General features: G+C 36.8%; 20 non-coding genes across 20 annotated transcripts; 11 read left to right on the forward strand and 9 right to left on the reverse strand.

Moving 5' to 3' along the window:
- Positions 1 to 278: 278 nt before the first annotated feature.
- On the reverse strand, positions 279 to 350 carry TRNAM-CAU (transfer RNA methionine (anticodon CAU)). The gene has a single exon. It is a non-coding gene; the product is annotated as a tRNA-Met (tRNA).
- A 2,249-nt stretch (positions 351 to 2,599) lies between these two features.
- On the reverse strand, positions 2,600 to 2,671 carry TRNAM-CAU (transfer RNA methionine (anticodon CAU)). The gene has a single exon. It is a non-coding gene; the product is annotated as a tRNA-Met (tRNA).
- Positions 2,672 to 2,857: 186 nt separating this feature from the next.
- On the forward strand, positions 2,858 to 2,931 carry TRNAN-GUU (transfer RNA asparagine (anticodon GUU)). Its single transcript has one exon. It is a non-coding gene; the product is annotated as a tRNA-Asn (tRNA).
- Positions 2,932 to 6,088: 3,157 nt separating this feature from the next.
- TRNAM-CAU (transfer RNA methionine (anticodon CAU)) lies at positions 6,089 to 6,160 on the reverse strand. Its single transcript has one exon. It is a non-coding gene; the product is annotated as a tRNA-Met (tRNA).
- A 1,095-nt stretch (positions 6,161 to 7,255) lies between these two features.
- On the reverse strand, positions 7,256 to 7,327 carry TRNAM-CAU (transfer RNA methionine (anticodon CAU)). The gene has a single exon. It is a non-coding gene; the product is annotated as a tRNA-Met (tRNA).
- A 186-nt stretch (positions 7,328 to 7,513) lies between these two features.
- Positions 7,514 to 7,587, forward strand: TRNAN-GUU (transfer RNA asparagine (anticodon GUU)). Its single transcript has one exon. It is a non-coding gene; the product is annotated as a tRNA-Asn (tRNA).
- Positions 7,588 to 8,422: 835 nt separating this feature from the next.
- TRNAM-CAU (transfer RNA methionine (anticodon CAU)) lies at positions 8,423 to 8,494 on the reverse strand. Its single transcript has one exon. It is a non-coding gene; the product is annotated as a tRNA-Met (tRNA).
- Positions 8,495 to 8,680: 186 nt separating this feature from the next.
- Positions 8,681 to 8,754, forward strand: TRNAN-GUU (transfer RNA asparagine (anticodon GUU)). Its single transcript has one exon. It is a non-coding gene; the product is annotated as a tRNA-Asn (tRNA).
- An 835-nt stretch (positions 8,755 to 9,589) lies between these two features.
- TRNAM-CAU (transfer RNA methionine (anticodon CAU)) lies at positions 9,590 to 9,661 on the reverse strand. Its single transcript has one exon. It is a non-coding gene; the product is annotated as a tRNA-Met (tRNA).
- Positions 9,662 to 9,847: 186 nt separating this feature from the next.
- TRNAN-GUU (transfer RNA asparagine (anticodon GUU)) lies at positions 9,848 to 9,921 on the forward strand. The gene has a single exon. It is a non-coding gene; the product is annotated as a tRNA-Asn (tRNA).
- An 835-nt stretch (positions 9,922 to 10,756) lies between these two features.
- Positions 10,757 to 10,828, reverse strand: TRNAM-CAU (transfer RNA methionine (anticodon CAU)). Its single transcript has one exon. It is a non-coding gene; the product is annotated as a tRNA-Met (tRNA).
- Positions 10,829 to 11,014: 186 nt separating this feature from the next.
- Positions 11,015 to 11,088, forward strand: TRNAN-GUU (transfer RNA asparagine (anticodon GUU)). The gene has a single exon. It is a non-coding gene; the product is annotated as a tRNA-Asn (tRNA).
- Positions 11,089 to 12,178: 1,090 nt separating this feature from the next.
- Positions 12,179 to 12,252, forward strand: TRNAN-GUU (transfer RNA asparagine (anticodon GUU)). Its single transcript has one exon. It is a non-coding gene; the product is annotated as a tRNA-Asn (tRNA).
- Positions 12,253 to 13,345: 1,093 nt separating this feature from the next.
- Positions 13,346 to 13,419, forward strand: TRNAN-GUU (transfer RNA asparagine (anticodon GUU)). The gene has a single exon. It is a non-coding gene; the product is annotated as a tRNA-Asn (tRNA).
- A 1,087-nt stretch (positions 13,420 to 14,506) lies between these two features.
- Positions 14,507 to 14,580, forward strand: TRNAN-GUU (transfer RNA asparagine (anticodon GUU)). Its single transcript has one exon. It is a non-coding gene; the product is annotated as a tRNA-Asn (tRNA).
- A 2,254-nt stretch (positions 14,581 to 16,834) lies between these two features.
- On the forward strand, positions 16,835 to 16,908 carry TRNAN-GUU (transfer RNA asparagine (anticodon GUU)). Its single transcript has one exon. It is a non-coding gene; the product is annotated as a tRNA-Asn (tRNA).
- An 835-nt stretch (positions 16,909 to 17,743) lies between these two features.
- TRNAM-CAU (transfer RNA methionine (anticodon CAU)) lies at positions 17,744 to 17,815 on the reverse strand. Its single transcript has one exon. It is a non-coding gene; the product is annotated as a tRNA-Met (tRNA).
- Positions 17,816 to 18,001: 186 nt separating this feature from the next.
- TRNAN-GUU (transfer RNA asparagine (anticodon GUU)) lies at positions 18,002 to 18,075 on the forward strand. Its single transcript has one exon. It is a non-coding gene; the product is annotated as a tRNA-Asn (tRNA).
- An 835-nt stretch (positions 18,076 to 18,910) lies between these two features.
- On the reverse strand, positions 18,911 to 18,982 carry TRNAM-CAU (transfer RNA methionine (anticodon CAU)). The gene has a single exon. It is a non-coding gene; the product is annotated as a tRNA-Met (tRNA).
- Positions 18,983 to 19,168: 186 nt separating this feature from the next.
- Positions 19,169 to 19,242, forward strand: TRNAN-GUU (transfer RNA asparagine (anticodon GUU)). Its single transcript has one exon. It is a non-coding gene; the product is annotated as a tRNA-Asn (tRNA).
- The last annotated feature ends 388 nt before the right edge of the window (positions 19,243 to 19,630 follow it).

Raw genomic sequence — 19,630 nt, forward strand, 5'->3', positions numbered from 1 at the left:
ATGCATCATTGAAATTCAAGATGGAAAGATGATTTTGAAATATCAATTGTACATTTTGCATTGCTCATCTGGTGACAATGTAGCTTGTTTTTGTCAATTACCATTTCAGTAATAGGGTAAAGAAAATTAAGTGGATTTCTGAAAGAAAACAATGCTGTCAATATACTATTAAAACAAATTAAAATGTTAAAAGTTATTGTACTTTAAGTAAAAATAAAAGAGTCAAAATATCAATTCCAGTTTTGGAAGAATTTAATTAACAAAAAAATAAGTGCACATAGCAGAGGATGGTTTCGATCCACCGACCTCTGGGTTATGGGCCCAGCACGCTTCCGCTGCGCCACTCTGCTGCTCATGTAAGTGTCAGAGATCCTGAAGTACTCACTCATCATGTGAAAGTACCAATGTGTTTCTTCGTTGGTCAATGGAAGAAAAATCTTGCAAAACTCTCCAGATTATTGCCTTTTTAACCTTTTTCTAGGAAACTTTCTAGATGAATGCTTTTTAGCCTTTGTCAGTACATGCTTTTGCAAGCTGTCTCTGTGGCGCAATCGGTTAGCGCATTCGGCTGTTAACCGAAAGGTTGGTGGTACAATCGCACCCAGGGACGTAATTGACCTTGTGATCAAATTTTGGTGATCTTTAAGTAGACAAGTCAAAATTTCAAACCACCTCTTATAGTGTAGGGTACCTGGCCTTCTCTGATGCAGTCATATTTGATTAAGTCATTTTATAAAAAACAGGAAGCACAATTTAGCATGGGGTTGCAGAGAAAAAAAATTATGCAGGCAGAGAAATCCAATTGAGTGATTAATCAGCTCTCCATTTTATGGCTTTATTTTTATGCTAACACATTTGCTCTCTGAAAAGTGTCCACAAAGCCAAGTCTCTGATTAACACCTTTGTAGGAATGGTTTTTCACCTATTACTGATTAAAACTTGCTTCATTGGAAAGGCAGCAAGATGCATCCTCATTACAATGTCCACTGAAATAATACAGGTTGACACCAGGAAACATAAACCTCACTGCATCCTTGCTGCTTTCTCAAGTGGGAATCTGTTTAATGTGAAAACCAGGTGATATCTAATCAGCACACAGGTAAGAAGTTAAGAAAATCTTTCTTTAAGGGTGAAGATGTTTCTCACAAAATCGTTGCCCCAATGCATCATTGAAATTCAAGATGGAAAGATGATTTTGAAATATCAATTGTACATTTTGCATTGCTCTTCTGGTGACAATGTAGCTTGTTTTTGTCAATTACCATTTCAGTAATAGGGTAAAGAAAATTAAGTGGATTTCTGAAAGAAAACAATGCTGTCAATATACTATTAAAACAAATTAAAATGTTAAAAGTTATTGTACTTTAAGTAAAAATAAAAGAGTCAAAATATCAATTCCAGTTTTGGAAGAATTTAATTAACAAAAAATAAGTGCACATAGCAGAGGATGGTTTCAATCCACCGACCTCTGGGTTATGGGCCCAGCACGCTTCTGCTGCCCCACTCTGCTGCTCATGTAAGTGTCAGAGATCCTGAAGTACTCACTCATTATGTGAAAGTACCAATGTGTTTCGTCTTTGGTCAATGGAAGAAAAATCTTGCAAAACTCTCCAGATTATTGCCTTTTTAACCTTTTTCTAGGAAACTTTCTAGATGAATGCTTTTTAGCCTTTGTCAGTACATGCTTTTGCAAGCTGTCTCTGTGGCGCAATCGGTTAGCGCATTCGTCTGTTAACCGAAAGGTTGGTGGTTCAATCCCACCCAGGGACGTAATTGACTTTGTGATCAAATTTTGGTGATCTTTAAGTAGACAAGTCAAAATTTCAAACCACCTCTTATAGTGTAGGGTACCTGGCCTTCTCTGATGCAATCAGATTTGATTAAGTCATTTTATAAAAAACAGGAAGCACAATTTAGCATGGGGTTGCAGAGAAAAAAAATGATGCAGGCAGAGAAATCCAATTGAGTGATTAATCAGCTCTCCATTTTATGGCTTTATTTTTATGCTAACACATTTGCTCTCTGAAAAGTGTCCACAAAGCCAAGTCTCTGATTAACACCTTTGTAGGAATGGTTTTTCACCTATTACTGATTAAAACTTGCTTCATTGGAAAGGCAGCAAGATGCATCCTCATTACAATGTCCACTGAAATAATACAGGTTGACACCAGGAAACATAAACCTCACTGCATCCTTGCTGCTTTCTCAAGTGGGAATCTGTTTAATGTGAAAACCAGGTGATATCTAATCAGCACACAGGTAAGAAGTTAAGAAAATCTTTCTTTAAGGGTGAAGATGTTTCTCACAAAATCGTTGCCCCAATGCATCATTGAAATTCAAGATGGAAAGATGATTTTGAAATATCAATTGTACATTTTGCATTGCTCATCTGGTGACAATGTAGCTTGTTTTTGTCAATTACCATTTCAGTAATAGGGTAAAGAAAATTAAGTGGATTTCTGAAAGAAAACAATGCTGTCAATATACTATTAAAACAAATTAAAATGTTAAAAGTTATTGTACTTTAAGTAAAAATAAAAGAGTCAAAATATCAATTCCAGTTTTGGAAGAATTTAATTAACAAAAAAATAAGTGCACATAGCAGAGGATGGTTTCGATCCACCGACCTCTGGGTTATGGGCCCAGCACGCTTCCGCTGCGCCACTCTGCTGCTCATGTAAGTGTCAGAGATCCTGAAGTACTCACTCATCATGTGAAAGTACCAATGTGTTTCTTCGTTGGTCAATGGAAGAAAAATCTTGCAAAACTCTCCAGATTATTGCCTTTTTAACCTTTTTCTAGGAAACTTTCTAGATGAATGCTTTTTAGCCTTTGTCAGTACATGCTTTTGCAAGCTGTCTCTGTGGCGCAATCGGTTAGCGCATTCGGCTGTTAACCGAAAGGTTGGTGGTTCAATCCCACCCAGGGACGTAATTGACCTTGTGATCAAATTTTGCTGATCTTTAAGTAGACAAGTCAAAATTTCAAACCACCTCTTATGGTGTAGGGTACCTGGCCTTCTCTGATGCAATCAGAGTCATATTTGATTAAGTCATTTTATAAAAAACAGGAAGCACAATTTAGCATGGGGTTGCAGAGAAAAAAAATTATGCAGGCAGAGAAATCCAATTGAGTGATTAATCAGCTCTCCATTTTATGGCTTTATTTTTATGCTAACACTTTTGCTCTCTGAAAAGTGTCCACAAAGCCAAGTCTCTGATTAACACCTTTGTAGGAATGGTTTTTCACCTATTACTGATTAAAACTTGCTTCATTGGAAAGGCAGCAAGATGCATCCTCATTACAATGTCCACTGAAATAATACAGGTTGACACCAGGAAACATAAACCTCACTGCATCCTTGCTGCTTTCTCAAGTGGGAATCTGTTTAATGTGAAAACCAGGTGATATCTAATCAGCACACAGGTAAGAAGTTAAGAAAATCTTTCTTTAAGGGTGAAGATGTTTCTCACAAAATCGTTGCCCCAATGCATCATTGAAATTCAAGATGGAAAGATGATTTTGAAATATCAATTGTACATTTTGCATTGCTCTTCTGGTGACAATGTAGCTTGTTTTTGTCAATTACCATTTCAGTAATAGGGTAAAGAAAATTAAGTGGATTTCTGAAAGAAAACAATGCTGTCAATATACTATTAAAACAAATTAAAATGTTAAAAGTTATTGTACTTTAAGTAAAAATAAAAGAGTCAAAATATCAATTCCAGTTTTGGAAGAATTTAATTAACAAAAAAATAAGTGCACATAGCAGAGGATGGTTTCAATCCACCGACCTCTGGGTTATGGGCCCAGCACGCTTCTGCTGCCCCACTCTGCTGCTCATGTAAGTGTCAGAGATCCTGAAGTACTCACTCATTATGTGAAAGTACCAATGTGTTTCTTCTTTGGTCAATGGAAGAAAAATCTTGCAAAACTCTCCAGATTATTGCCTTTTTAACCTTTTTCTAGGAAACTTTCTAGATGAATGCTTTTTAGCCTTTGTCAGTACATGCTTTTGCAAGCTGTCTCTGTGGCGCAATCGGTTAGCGCATTCGGCTGTTAACCGAAAGGTTGGTGGTACAATCGCACCCAGGGACGTAATTGACCTTGTGATCAAATTTTGGTGATCTTTAAGTAGACAAGTCAAAATTTCAAACCACCTCTTATAGTGTAGGGTACCTGGCCTTCTCTGATGCAGTCATATTTGATTAAGTCATTTTATAAAAAACAGGAAGCACAATTTAGCATGGGGTTGCAGAGAAAAAAAATTATGCAGGCAGAGAAATCCAATTGAGTGATTAATCAGCTCTCCATTTTATGGCTTTATTTTTATGCTAACACATTTGCTCTCTGAAAAGTGTCCACAAAGCCAAGTCTCTGATTAACACCTTTGTAGGAATGGTTTTTCACCTATTACTGATTAAAACTTGCTTCATTGGAAAGGCAGCAAGATGCATCCTCATTACAATGTCCACTGAAATAATACAGGTTGACACCAGGAAACATAAACCTCACTGCATCCTTGCTGCTTTCTCAAGTGGGAATCTGTTTAATGTGAAAACCAGGTGATATCTAATCAGCACACAGGTAAGAAGTTAAGAAAATCTTTCTTTAAGGGTGAAGATGTTTCTCACAAAATCGTTGCCCCAATGCATCATTGAAATTCAAGATGGAAAGATGATTTTGAAATATCAATTGTACATTTTGCATTGCTCTTCTGGTGACAATGTAGCTTGTTTTTGTCAATTACCATTTCAGTAATAGGGTAAAGAAAATTAAGTGGATTTCTGAAAGAAAACAATGCTGTCAATATACTATTAAAACAAATTAAAATGTTAAAAGTTATTGTACTTTAAGTAAAAATAAAAGAGTCAAAATATCAATTCCAGTTTTGGAAGAATTTAATTAACAAAAAAATAAGTGCACATAGCAGAGGATGGTTTCAATCCACCGACCTCTGGGTTATGGGCCCAGCGCGCTTCTGCTGCCCCACTCTGCTGCTCATGTAAGTGTCAGAGATCCTGAAGTACTCACTCATTATGTGAAAGTACCAATGTGTTTCGTCTTTGGTCAATGGAAGAAAAATCTTGCAAAACTCTCCAGATTATTGCCTTTTTAACCTTTTTCTAGGAAACTTTCTAGATGAATGCTTTTTAGCCTTTGTCAGTACATGCTTTTGCAAGCTGTCTCTGTGGCGCAATCGGTTAGCGCATTCGTTTGTTAACCGAAAGGTTGGTGGTTCAATCCCACCCAGGGACGTAATTGACCTTGTGATCAAATTTTGGTGATCTTTAAGTAGACAAGTCAAAATTTCAAACCACCTCTTATAGTGTAGGGTACCTGGCCTTCTCTGATGCAATCAGATTTGATTAAGTCATTTTATAAAAAACAGGAAGCACAATTTAGCATGGGGTTGCAGAGAAAAAAAATGATGCAGGCAGAGAAATCCAATTGAGTGATTAATCAGCTCTCCATTTTATGGCTTTATTTTTATGCTAACACATTTGCTCTCTGAAAAGTGTCCACAAAGCCAAGTCTCTGATTAACACCTTTGTAGGAATGGTTTTTCACCTATTACTGATTAAAACTTGCTTCATTGGAAAGGCAGCAAGATGCATCCTCATTACAATGTCCACTGAAATAATACAGGTTGACACCAGGAAACATAAACCTCACTGCATCCTTGCTGCTTTCTCAAGTGGGAATCTGTTTAATGTGAAAACCAGGTGATATCTAATCAGCACACAGGTAAGAAGTTAAGAAAATCTTTCTTTAAGGGTGAAGATGTTTCTCACAAAATCGTTGCCCCAATGCATCATTGAAATTCAAGATGGAAAGATGATTTTGAAATATCAATTGTACATTTTGCATTGCTCTTCTGGTGACAATGTAGCTTGTTTTTGTCAATTACCATTTCAGTAATAGGGTAAAGAAAATTAAGTGGATTTCTGAAAGAAAACAATGCTGTCAATATACTATTAAAACAAATTAAAATGTTAAAAGTTATTGTACTTTAAGTAAAAATAAAAGAGTCAAAATATCAATTCCAGTTTTGGAAGAATTTAATTAACAAAAAAATAAGTGCACATAGCAGAGGATGGTTTCGATCCACCGACCTCTGGGTTATGGGCCCAGCACGCTTCCGCTGCGCCACTCTGCTGCTCATGTAAGTGTCAGAGATCCTGAAGTACTCACTTATCATGTGAAAGTACCAATGTGTTTCTTCGTTGGTCAATGGAAGAAAAATCTTGCAAAACTCTCCAGATTATTGCCTTTTTAACCTTTTTCTAGGAAACTTTCTAGATGAATGCTTTTTAGCCTTTGTCAGTACATGCTTTTGCAAGCTGTCTCTGTGGCGCAATCGGTTAGAGCATTCGGCTGTTAACCGAAAGGTTGGTGGTTCAATCCCAACCAGGGATGTAATTGACCTTGTGATCAAATTTTGCTGATCTTTAAGTAGACAAGTCAAAATTTCAAACCACCTCTTATGGTGTAGGGTACCTGGCCTTCTCTGATGCAATCAGAGTCATATTTGATTAAGTCATTTTATAAAAAACAGGAAGCACAATTTAGCATGGGGTTGCAGAGAAAAAAAATGATGCAGGCAGAGAAATCCAATTGAGTGATTAATCAGCTCTCCATTTTATGGCTTTATTTTTATGCTAACACATTTGCTCTCTGAAAAGTGTCCACAAAGCCAAGTCTCTGATTAACACCTTTGTAGGAATGGTTTTTCACCTATTACTGATTAAAACTTGCTTCATTGGAAAGGCAGCAAGATGCATCCTCATTACAATGTCCACTGAAATAATACAGGTTGACACCAGGAAACATAAACCTCACTGCATCCTTGCTGCTTTCTCAAGTGGGAATCTGTTTAATGTGAAAACCAGGTGATATCTAATCAGCACACAGGTAAGAAGTTAAGAAAATCTTTCTTTAAGGGTGAAGATGTTTCTCACAAAATCGTTGCCCCAATGCATCATTGAAATTCAAGATGGAAAGATGATTTTGAAATATCAATTGTACATTTTGCATTGCTCTTCTGGTGACAATGTAGCTTGTTTTTGTCAATTACCATTTCAGTAATAGGGTAAAGAAAATTAAGTGGATTTCTGAAAGAAAACAATGCTGTCAATATACTATTAAAACAAATTAAAATGTTAAAAGTTATTGTACTTTAAGTAAAAATAAAAGAGTCAAAATATCAATTCCAGTTTTGGAAGAATTTAATTAACAAAAAAATAACTGCACATAGCAGAGGATGGTTTCGATCCACCGACCTCTGGGTTATGGGCCCAGCACGCTTCCGCTGCGCCACTCTGCTGCTCATGTAAGTGTCAGAGATCCTGAAGTACTCACTCATCATGTGAAAGTACCAATGTGTTTCTTCGTTGGTCAATGGAAGAAAAATCTTGCAAAACTCTCCAGATTATTGCCTTTTTAACCTTTTTCTAGGAAACTTTCTAGATGAATGCTTTTTAGCCTTTGTCAGTACATGCTTTTGCAAGCTGTCTCTGTGGCGCAATCGGTTAGCGCATTCGGCTGTTAACCGAAAGGTTGGTGGTTCAATCCCAACCAGGGACGTAATTGACCTTGTGATCAAATTTTGCTGATCTTTAAGTAGACAAGTCAAAATTTCAAACCACCTCTTATGGTGTAGGGTACCTGGCCTTCTCTGATGCAATCAGAGTCATATTTGATTAAGTCATTTTATAAATAACAGGAAGCACAATTTAGCATGGGGTTGCAGAGAAAAAAAATGATGCAGGCAGAGAAATCCAATTGAGTGATTAATCAGCTCTCCATTTTATGGCTTTATTTTTATGCTAACACATTTGCTCTCTGAAAAGTGTCCACAAAGCCAAGTCTCTGATTAACACCTTTGTAGGAATGGTTTTTCACCTATTACTGATTAAAACTTGCTTCATTGGAAAGGCAGCAAGATGCATCCTCATTACAATGTCCACTGAAATAATACAGGTTGACACCAGGAAACATAAACCTCACTGCATCCTTGCTGCTTTCTCAAGTGGGAATCTGTTTAATGTGAAAACCAGGTGATATCTAATCAGCACACAGGTAAGAAGTTAAGAAAATCTTTCTTTAAGGGTGAAGATGTTTCTCACAAAATCGTTGCCCCAATGCATCATTGAAATTCAAGATGGAAAGATGATTTTGAAATATCAATTGTACATTTTGCATTGCTCTTCTGGTGACAATGTAGCTTGTTTTTGTCAATTACCATTTCAGTAATAGGGTAAAGAAAATTAAGTGGATTTCTGAAAGAAAACAATGCTGTCAATATACTATTAAAACAAATTAAAATGTTAAAAGTTATTGTACTTTAAGTAAAAATAAAAGAGTCAAAATATCAATTCCAGTTTTGGAAGAATTTAATTAACAAAAAAATAAGTGCACATAGCAGAGGATGGTTTCGATCCACCGACCTCTGGGTTATGGGCCCAGCACGCTTCCGCTGCGCCACTCTGCTGCTCATGTAAGTGTCAGAGATCCTGAAGTACTCACTCATCATGTGAAAGTACCAATGTGTTTCTTCGTTGGTCAATGGAAGAAAAATCTTGCAAAACTCTCCAGATTATTGCCTTTTTAACCTTTTTCTAGGAAACTTTCTAGATGAATGCTTTTTAGCCTTTGTCAGTACATGCTTTTGTAAGCTGTCTCTGTGGCGCAATCGGTTAGCGCATTCGGCTGTTAACCGAAAGGTTGGTGGTTCAATCCCAACCAGGGACGTAATTGACCTTGTGATCAAATTTTGCTGATCTTTAAGTAGACAAGTCAAAATTTCAAACCACCTCTTATGGTGTAGGGTACCTGGCCTTCTCTGATGCAATCAGAGTCATATTTGATTAAGTCATTTTATATAAAACAGGAAGCACAATTTAGCATGGGGTTGCAGAGAAAAAAAATGATGCAGGCAGAGAAATCCAATTGAGTGATTAATCAGCTCTCCATTTTATGGCTTTATTTTTATGCTAACACATTTGCTCTCTGAAAAGTGTCCACAAAGCCAAGTCTCTGATTAACACCTTTGTAGGAATGGTTTTTCACCTATTACTGATTAAAACTTGCTTCATTGGAAAGGCAGCAAGATGCATCCTCATTACAATGTCCACTGAAATAATACAGGTTGACACCAGGAAACATAAACCTCACTGCATCCTTGCTGCTTTCTCAAGTGGGAATCTGTTTAATGTGAAAACCAGGTGATATCTAATCAGCACACAGGTAAGAAGTTAAGAAAATCTTTCTTTAAGGGTGAAGATGTTTCTCACAAAATCGTTGCCCCAATGCATCATTGAAATTCAAGATGGAAAGATGATTTTGAAATATCAATTGTACATTTTGCATTGCTCTTCTGGTGACAATGTAGCTTGTTTTTGTCAATTACCATTTCAGTAATAGGGTAAAGAAAATTAAGTGGATTTCTGAAAGAAAACAATGCTGTCAATATACTATTAAAACAAATTAAAATGTTAAAAGTTATTGTACTTTAAGTAAAAATAAAAGAGTCAAAATATCAATTCCAGTTTTGGAAGAATTTAATTAACAAAAAAATAAGTGCACATAGCAGAGGATGGTTTCGATCCACCGACCTCTGGGTTATGGGCCCAGCACGCTTCCGCTGCGCCACTCTGCTGCTCATGTAAGTGTCAGAGATCCTGAAGTACTCACTCATCATGTGAAAGTACCAATGTGTTTCTTCGTTGGTCAATGGAAGAAAAATCTTGCAAAACTCTCCAGATTATTGCCTTTTTAACCTTTTTCTAGGAAACTTTCTAGATGAATGCTTTTTAGCCTTTGTCAGTACATGCTTTTGCAAGCTGTCTCTGTGGCGCAATCGGTTAGCGCATTCGGCTGTTAACCGAAAGGTTGGTGGTTCAATCCCAACCAGGGACGTAATTGACCTTGTGATCAAATTTTGCTGATCTTTAAGTAGACAAGTCAAAATTTCAAACCACCTCTTATGGTGTAGGGTACCTGGCCTTCTCTGATGCAATCAGAGTCATATTTGATTAAGTCATTTTATAAAAAACAGGAAGCACAATTTAGCATGGGGTTGCAGAGAAAAAAAATGATGCAGGCAGAGAAATCCAATTGAGTGATTAATCAGCTCTCCATTTTATGGCTTTATTTTTATGCTAACACATTTGCTCTCTGAAAAGTGTCCACAAAGCCAAGTCTCTGATTAACACCTTTGTAGGAATGGTTTTTCACCTATTACTGATTAAAACTTGCTTCATTGGAAAGGCAGCAAGATGCATCCTCATTACAATGTCCACTGAAATAATACAGGTTGACACCAGGAAACATAAACCTCACTGCATCCTTGCTGCTTTCTCAAGTGGGAATCTGTTTAATGTGAAAACCAGGTGATATCTAATCAGCACACAGGTAAGAAGTTAAGAAAATCTTTCTTTAAGGGTGAAGATGTTTCTCACAAAATCGTTGCCCCAATGCATCATTGAAATTCAAGATGGAAAGATGATTTTGAAATATCAATTGTACATTTTGCATTGCTCTTCTGGTGACAATGTAGCTTGTTTTTGTCAATTACCATTTCAGTAATAGGGTAAAGAAAATTAAGTGGATTTCTGAAAGAAAACAATGCTGTCAATATACTATTAAAACAAATTAAAATGTTAAAAGTTATTGTACTTTAAGTAAAAATAAAAGAGTCAAAATATCAATTCCAGTTTTGGAAGAATTTAATTAACAAAAAAATAAGTGCACATAGCAGAGGATGGTTTCGATCCACCGACCTCTGGGTTATGGGCCCAGCACGCTTCCGCTGCGCCACTCTGCTGCTCATGTAAGTGTCAGAGATCCTGAAGTACTCACTCATCATGTGAAAGTACCAATGTGTTTCTTCGTTGGTCAATGGAAGAAAAATCTTGCAAAACTCTCCAGATTATTGCCTTTTTAACCTTTTTCTAGGAAACTTTCTAGATGAATGCTTTTTAGCCTTTGTCAGTACATGCTTTTGCAAGCTGTCTCTGTGGCGCAATCGGTTAGCGCATTCGGCTGTTAACCGAAAGGTTGGTGGTTCAATCCCAACCAGGGACGTAATTGACCTTGTGATCAAATTTTGCTGATCTTTAAGTAGACAAGTCAAAATTTCAAACCACCTCTTATGGTGTAGGGTACCTGGCCTTCTCTGATGCAATCAGAGTCATATTTGATTAAGTCATTTTATAAAAAACAGGAAGCACAATTTAGCATGGGGTTGCAGAGAAAAAAAATGATGCAGGCAGAGAAATCCAATTGAGTGATTAATCAGCTCTCCATTTTATGGCTTTATTTTTATGCTAACACATTTGCTCTCTGAAAAGTGTCCACAAAGCCAAGTCTCTGATTAACACCTTTGTAGGAATGGTTTTTCACCTATTACTGATTAAAACTTGCTTCATTGGAAAGGCAGCAAGATGCATCCTCATTACAATGTCCACTGAAATAATACAGGTTGACACCAGGAAACATAAACCTCACTGCATCCTTGCTGCTTTCTCAAGTGGGAATCTGTTTAATGTGAAAACCAGGTGATATCTAATCAGCACACAGGTAAGAAGTTAAGAAAATCTTTCTTTAAGGGTGAAGATGTTTCTCACAAAATCGTTGCCCCAATGCATCATTGAAATTCAAGATGGAAAGATGATTTTGAAATATCAATTGTACATTTTGCATTGCTCTTCTGGTGACAATGTAGCTTGTTTTTGTCAATTACCATTTCAGTAATAGGGTAAAGAAAATTAAGTGGATTTCTGAAAGAAAACAATGCTGTCAATATACTATTAAAACAAATTAAAATGTTAAAAGTTATTGTACTTTAAGTAAAAATAAAAGAGTCAAAATATCAATTCCAGCTTTGGAAGAATTTAATTAAAAAAATAAGTGCACATAGCAGAGGATGGTTTTGATCCACCGACCTCTGGGTTATGGGCCCAGCACGCTTCCGCTGCGCCACTCTGCTGCTCATGTAAGTGTCAGAGATCCTGAAGTACTCACTCATCATGTGAAAGTACCAATGTGTTTCTTCGTTGGTCAATGGAAGAAAAATCTTGCAAAACTCTCCAGATTATTGCCTTTTTAACTTTTTTCTAGGAAACTTTCTAGATGAATGCTTTTTAGCCTTTGTCAGTACATGCTTTTGCAAGCTGTCTCTGTGGCGCAATCGGTTAGCGCATTCGGCTGTTAACCGAAAGGTTGGTGGTTCAATCCCACCCAGGGACGTAATTGACCTTGTGATCAAATTTTGCTGATCTTTAAGTAGACAAGTCAAAATTTCAAACCACCTCTTATGGTGTAGGGTACCTGGCCTTCTCTGATGCAATCAGAGTCATATTTGATTAAGTCATTTTATAAAAAACAGGAAGCACAATTTAGCATGGGGTTGCAGAGAAAAAAAATTATGCAGGCAGAGAAATCCAATTGAGTGATTAATCAGCTCTCCATTTTATGGCTTTATTTTTATGCTAACACATTTGCTCTCTGAAAAGTGTCCACAAAGCCAAGTCTCTGATTAACACCTTTGTAGGAATGTTTTTTCACCTATTACTGATTAAAACTTGCTTCATTGGAAAGGCAGCAAGATGCATCCTCATTACAATGTCCACTGAAATAATACAGGTTGACACCAGGAAACATAAACCTCAGTGCATCCTTGCTGCTTTCTCAAGTGGGAATCTGTTTAATGTGAAAACCAGGTGATATCTAATCAGCACACAGGTAAGAAGTTAAGAAAATCTTTCTTTAAGGGTGAAGATGTTTCTCACAAAATCGTTGCCCCAATGCATCATTGAAATTCAAGATGGAAAGATGATTTTGAAATATCAATTGTACATTTTGCATTGCTCATCTGGTGACAATGTAGCTTGTTTTTGTCAATTACCATTTCAGTAATAGGGTAAAGAAAATTAAGTGGATTTCTGAAAGAAAACAATGCTGTCAATATACTATTAAAACAAATTAAAATGTTAAAAGTTATTGTACTGTAAGTAAAAATAAAAGAGTCAAAATATCAATTCCAGTTTTGGAAGAATTTAATTAACAAAAAAATAAGTGCACATAGCAGAGGATGGTTTTGATCCACCGACCTCTGGGTTATGGGCCCAGCACGCTTCCGCTGCGCCACTCTGCTGCTCGTGTAAGTGTCTGAGATCCTGAAGTACTCACTCATCATGTGAAAGTACCAATGTGTTTCTTCGTTGGTCAATGGAAGAAAAATCTTGCAAAACTCTCCAGATTATTGCCTTTTTAACCTTTTTCTAGGAAACTTTCTAGATGAATGCTTTTTAGCCTTTGTCAGTACATGCTTTTGCAAGCTGTCTCTGTGGCGCAATTGGTTAGTGCATTCGGCTGTTAACCGAAAGGTTGGTGGTTCAATCCCACCCAGGGACGTAATTGACCTTGTGATCAAATTTTGGTGATCTTTAAGTAGACAAGTCAAAATTTCAAACCACCTCTTATAGTGTAGGGTACCTGGCCTTCTCTGATGCAATCAGATTTGATTAAGTCATTTTATAAAAAACAGGAAGCACAATTTAGCATGGGGTAGCAGAGAAAAAAAATTATGCAGGCAGAGAAATCCAATTGAGTGATTAATCAGCTCTCCATACTATGGCTTTATTTTTATGCTAACACATTTGCTCTCTGAAAAGTATCCACAAAGCCAAGTCTCTGATTAACACCTTTGTAGGAATGGTTTTTCACCTATTACTGATTAAAACTTGCTTCATTGGAAAGGCAGCAAGATGCATCCTCATTACAATGTCCACTGAAATAATACAGGTTGACACCAGGAAACATAAACCTCATTGCATCCTTGCTGCTTTCTCAAGTGGGAATCTGTTTAATGTGAAAACCAGGTGATATCTAATCAGCACACAGGTAAGAAGTTAAGAAAATCTTTCTTTAAGGGTGAAGATGTTTCTCACAAAATCGTTGCCCCAATGCATCATTGAAATTCAAGATGGAAAGATGATTTTGAAATATCAATTGTACATTTTGCATTGCTCTTCTGGTGACAATGTAGCTTGTTTTTGTCAATTACCATTTCAGTAATAGGGTAAAGAAAATTAAGTGGATTTCTGAAAGAAAACAATGCTGTCAATATACTATTAAAACAAATTAAAATGTTAAAAGTTATTGTACTTTTGGTAAAAATAAAAGAGTCTAAATATCAATTCCAGTTTTGGAAGAATTTAATTAACAAAAAAATAAGTGCACATAGCAGAGGATGGTTTCGATCCACCAACCTCTGGGTTATGGGCCCAGCACGCTTCCGCTGCGCCACTCTGCTGCTCATGTAAGTGTCAGAGATCCTGAAGTACTCACTCATCATGTGAAAGTACCAATGTGTTTCTTCGTTGGTCAATGGAAGAAAAATCTTGCAAAACTCTCCAGATTATTGCCTTTTTAACTTTTTTCTAGGAAACTATCTAGATGAATGCTTTTTAGCCTTTGTCAGTACATGCTTTTGCAAGCTGTCTCTGTGGCGCAATCGGTTAGCGCATTCGGCTGTTAACCGAAAGGTTGGTGGTTCAATCCCACCCAGGGACGTAATTGACCTTGTGATCAAATTTTGCTGATCTTTAAGTAGACAAGTCAAAATTTCAAACCACCTCTTATGGTGTAGGGTACCTGGCCTTCTCTGATGCAATCAGAGTCATATTTGATTAAGTCATTTTATAAAAAACAGGAAGCACAATTTAGCATGGGGTTGCAGAGAAAAAAAATTATGCAGGCAGAGAAATCCAATTGAGTGATTAATCAGCTCTCCATTTTATGGCTTTATTTTTATGCTAACACATTTGCTCTCTGAAAAGTGTCCACAAAGCCAAGTCTCTGATTAACACCTTTGTAGGAATGGTTTTTCACCTATTACTGATTAAAACTTGCTTCATTGGAAAGGCAGCAAGATGCATCCTCATTACAATGTCCACTGAAATAATACAGGTTGACACCAGGAAACATAAACCTCACTGCATCCTTGCTGCTTTCTCAAGTGGGAATCTGTTTAATGTGAAAACCAGGTGATATCTAATCAGCACACAGGTAAGAAGTTAAGAAAATCTTTCTTTAAGGGTGAAGATGTTTCTCACAAAATCGTTGCCCCAATGCATCATTGAAATTCAAGATGGAAAGATGATTTTGAAATATCAATTGTACATTTTGCATTGCTCTTCTGGTGACAATGTAGCTTGTTTTTGTCAATTACCATTTCAGTAATAGGGTAAAGAAAATTAAGTGGATTTCTGAAAGAAAACAATGCTGTCAATATACTATTAAAACAAATTAAAATGTTAAAAGTTATTGTACTTTAAGTAAAAATAAAAGAGTCAAAATATCAATTCCAGTTTTGGAAGAATTTAATTAACAAAAAAATAAGTGCACATAGCAGAGGATGGTTTCAATCCACCGACCTCTGGGTTATGGGCCCAGCACGCTTCTGCTGCCCCACTCTGCTGCTCATGTAAGTGTCAGAGATCCTGAAGTACTCACTCATTATGTGAAAGTACCAATGTGTTTCGTCTTTGGTCAATGGAAGAAAAATCTTGCAAAACTCTCCAGATTATTGCCTTTTTAACCTTTTTCTAGGAAACTTTCTAGATGAATGCTTTTTAGCCTTTGTCAGTACATGCTTTTGCAAGCTGTCTCTGTGGCGCAATCGGTTAGCGCATTCGTCTGTTAACCGAAAGGTTGGTGGTTCAATCCCACCCAGGGACGTAATTGACCTTGTGATCAAATTTTGGTGATCTTTAAGTAGACAAGTCAAAATTTCAAACCACCTCTTATAGTGTAGGGTACCTGGCCTTCTCTGATGCAATCAGATTTGATTAAGTCATTTTATAAAAAACAGGAAGCACAATTTAGCATGGGGTTGCAGAGAAAAAAAATTTTGCAGGCAGAGAAATCCAATTGAGTGATTAATCAGCTCTCCATTTTATGGCTTTATTTTTATGCTAACACATTTGCTCTCTGAAAAGTGTCCACAAAGCCAAGTCTCTGATTAACACCTTTGTAGGAATGGTTTTTCACCTATTACTGATTAAAACTTGCTTCATTGGAAAGGCAGCAAGATGCATCCTCATTACAATGTCCACTGAAATAATACAGGTTGACACCAGGAAACATAAACCTCACTGCATCCTTGCTGCTTTCTCAAGTGGGAATCTGTTTAATGTGAAAACCAGGTGATATCTAATCAGCACACAGGTAAGAAGTTAAGAAAATCTTTCTTTAAGGGTGAAGATGTTTCTCACAAAATCGTTGCCCCAATGCATCATTGAAATTCAAGATGGAAAGATGATTTTGAAATATCAATTGTACATTTTGCATTGCTCATCTGGTGACAATGTAGCTTGTTTTTGTCAATTACCATTTCAGTAATAGGGTAAAGAAAATTAAGTGGATTTCTGAAAGAAAACAATGCTGTCAATATACTATTAAAACAAATTAAAATGTTAAAAGTTATTGTACTTTAAGTAAAAATAAAAGAGTCAAAATATCAATTCCAGTTTTGGAAGAATTTAATTAACAAAAAAATAAGTGCACATAGCAGAGGATGGTTTCGATCCACCGACCTCTGGGTTATGGGCCCAGCACGCTTCCGCTGCACCACTCTGCTGCTCATGTAAGTGTCAGAGATCCTGAAGTACTCACTCATCATGTGAAAGTACCAATGTGTTTCTTCGTTGGTCAATGGAAGAAAAATCTTGCAAAACTCTCCAGATTATTGCCTTTTTAACCTTTTTCTAGGAAACTTTCTAGATGAATGCTTTTTAGCCTTTGTCAGTACATGCTTTTGCAAGCTGTCTCTGTGGCGCAATCGGTTAGCGCATTTGGCTGTTAACCGAAAGGTTGGTGGTTCAATCCCACCCAGGGACGTAATTGACCTTGTGATCAAATTTTGCTGATCTTTAAGTAGACAAGTCAAAATTTCAAACCACCTCTTATGGTGTAGGGTACCTGGCCTTCTCTGATGCAATCAGAGTCATATTTGATTAAGTCATTTTATAAAAAACAGGAAGCACAATTTAGCATGGGGTTGCAGAGAAAAAAAATGATGCAGGCAGAGAAATCCAATTGAGCGATTAATCAGCTCTCCATTTTATGGCTTTATTTTTATGCTAACACATTTGCTCTCTGAAAAGTGTCCACAAAGCCAAGTCTCTGATTAACACCTTTGTAGGAATGGTTTTTCACCTATTACTGATTAAAACTTGCTTCATTGGAAAGGCAGCAAGATGCATCCTCATTACAATGTCCACTGAAATAATACAGGTTGACACCAGGAAACATAAACCTCACTGCATCCTTGCTGCTTTCTCAAGTGGGAATCTGTTTAATGTGAAAACCAGGTGATATCTAATCAGCACACAGGTAAGAAGTTAAGAAAATCTTTCTTTAAGGGTGAAGATGTTTCTCACAAAATCGTTGCCCCAATGCATCATTGAAATTCAAGATGGAAAGATGATTTTGAAATATCAATTGTACATTTTGCATTGCTCTTCTGGTGACAATGTAGCTTGTTTTTGTCAATTACCATTTCAGTAATAGGGTAAAGAAAATTAAGTGGATTTCTGAAAGAAAACAATGCTGTCAATATACTATTAAAACAAATTAAAATGTTAAAAGTTATTGTACTTTAAGTAAAAATAAAAGAGTCAAAATATCAATTCCAGTTTTGGAAGAATTTAATTAACAAAAAAATAAGTGCACATAGCAGAGGATGGTTTCGATCCACCGACCTCTGGGTTATGGGCCCAGCACGCTTCCGCTGCGCCACTCTGCTGCTCATGTAAGTGTCAGAGATCCTGAAGTACTCACTCATCATGTGAAAGTACCAATGTGTTTCTTCGTTGGTCAATGGAAGAAAAATCTTGCAAAACTCTCCAGATTATTGCCTTTTTAACCTTTTTCTAGGAAACTTTCTAGATGAATGCTTTTTAGCCTTTGTCAGTACATGCTTTTGTAAGCTGTCTCTGTGGCGCAATCGGTTAGCGCATTCGGCTGTTAACCGAAAGGTTGGTGGTTCAATCCCAACCAGGGACGTAATTGACCTTGTGATCAAATTTTGCTGATCTTTAAGTAGACAAGTCAAAATTTCAAACCACCTCTTATGGTGTAGGGTACCTGGCCTTCTCTGATGCAATCAGAGTCATATTTGATTAAGTCATTTTATAAAAAACAGGAAGCACAATTTAGCATGGGGTTGCAGAGAAAAAAAATGATGCAGGCAGAGAAATCCAATTGAGTGATTAATCAGCTCTCCATTTTATGGCTTTATTTTTATGCTAACACATTTGCTCTCTGAAAAGTGTCCACAAAGCCAAGTCTCTGATTAACACCTTTGTAGGAATGGTTTTTCACCTATTACTGATTAAAACTTGCTTCATTGGAAAGGCAGCAAGATGCATCCTCATTACAATGTCCACTGAAATAATACAGGTTGACACCAGGAAACATAAACCTCACTGCATCCTTGCTGCTTTCTCAAGTGGGAATCTGTTTAATGTGAAAACCAGGTGATATCTAATCAGCACACAGGTAAGAAGTTAAGAAAATCTTTCTTTAAGGGTGAAGATGTTTCTCACAAAATCGTTGCCCCAATGCATCATTGAAATTCAAGATGGAAAGATGATTTTGAAATATCAATTGTACATTTTGCATTGCTCTTCTGGTGACAATGTAGCTTGTTTTTGTCAATTACCATTTCAGTAATAGGGTAAAGAAAATTAAGTGGATTTCTGAAAGAAAACAATGCTGTCAATATACTATTAAAACAAATTAAAATGTTAAAAGTTATTGTACTTTAAGTAAACATAAAAGAGTCAAAATATCAATTCCAGTTTTGGAAGAATTTAATTAACAAAAAAATAAGTGTACATAGCAGAGGATGGTTTCGATCCACCGACCTCTGGGTTATGGGCCCAGCACGCTTCCGCTGCGCCACTCTGCTGCTCATGTAAGTGTCAGAGATCCTGAAGTACTCACTCATCATGTGAAAGTACCAATGTGTTTCTTCGTTGGTCAATGGAAGAAAAATCTTGCAAAACTCTCCAGATTATTGCCTTTTTAACCTTTTTCTAGGAAACTTTCTAGATGAATGCTTTTTAGCCTTTGTCAGTACATGCTTTTGCAAGCTGTCTCTGTGGCGCAATCGGTTAGCGCATTCGGCTGTTAACCGAAAGGTTGGTGGTTCAATCCCAACCAGGGACGTAATTGACCTTGTGATCAAATTTTGCTGATCTTTAAGTAGACAAGTCAAAATTTCAAACCACCTCTTATGGTGTAGGGTACCTGGCCTTCTCTGATGCAATCAGAGTCATATTTGATTAAGTCATTTTATAAAAAACAGGAAGCACAATTTAGCATGGGGTTGCAGAGAAAAAAAATGATGCAGGCAGAGAAATCCAATTGAGTGATTAATCAGCTCTCCATTTTATGGCTTTATTTTTATGCTAACACATTTGCTCTCTGAAAAGTGTCCACAAAGCCAAGTCTCTGATTAACACCTTTGTAGGAATGGTTTTTCACCTATTACTGATTAAAACTTGCTTCATTGGAAAGGCAGCAAGATGCATCCTCATTACAATGTCCACTGAAA

Source organism: Pseudophryne corroboree, chromosome 4 (assembly GCF_028390025.1).
Source record: "Pseudophryne corroboree isolate aPseCor3 chromosome 4, aPseCor3.hap2, whole genome shotgun sequence".
NCBI lineage: Eukaryota > Metazoa > Chordata > Amphibia > Anura > Myobatrachidae > Pseudophryne > Pseudophryne corroboree.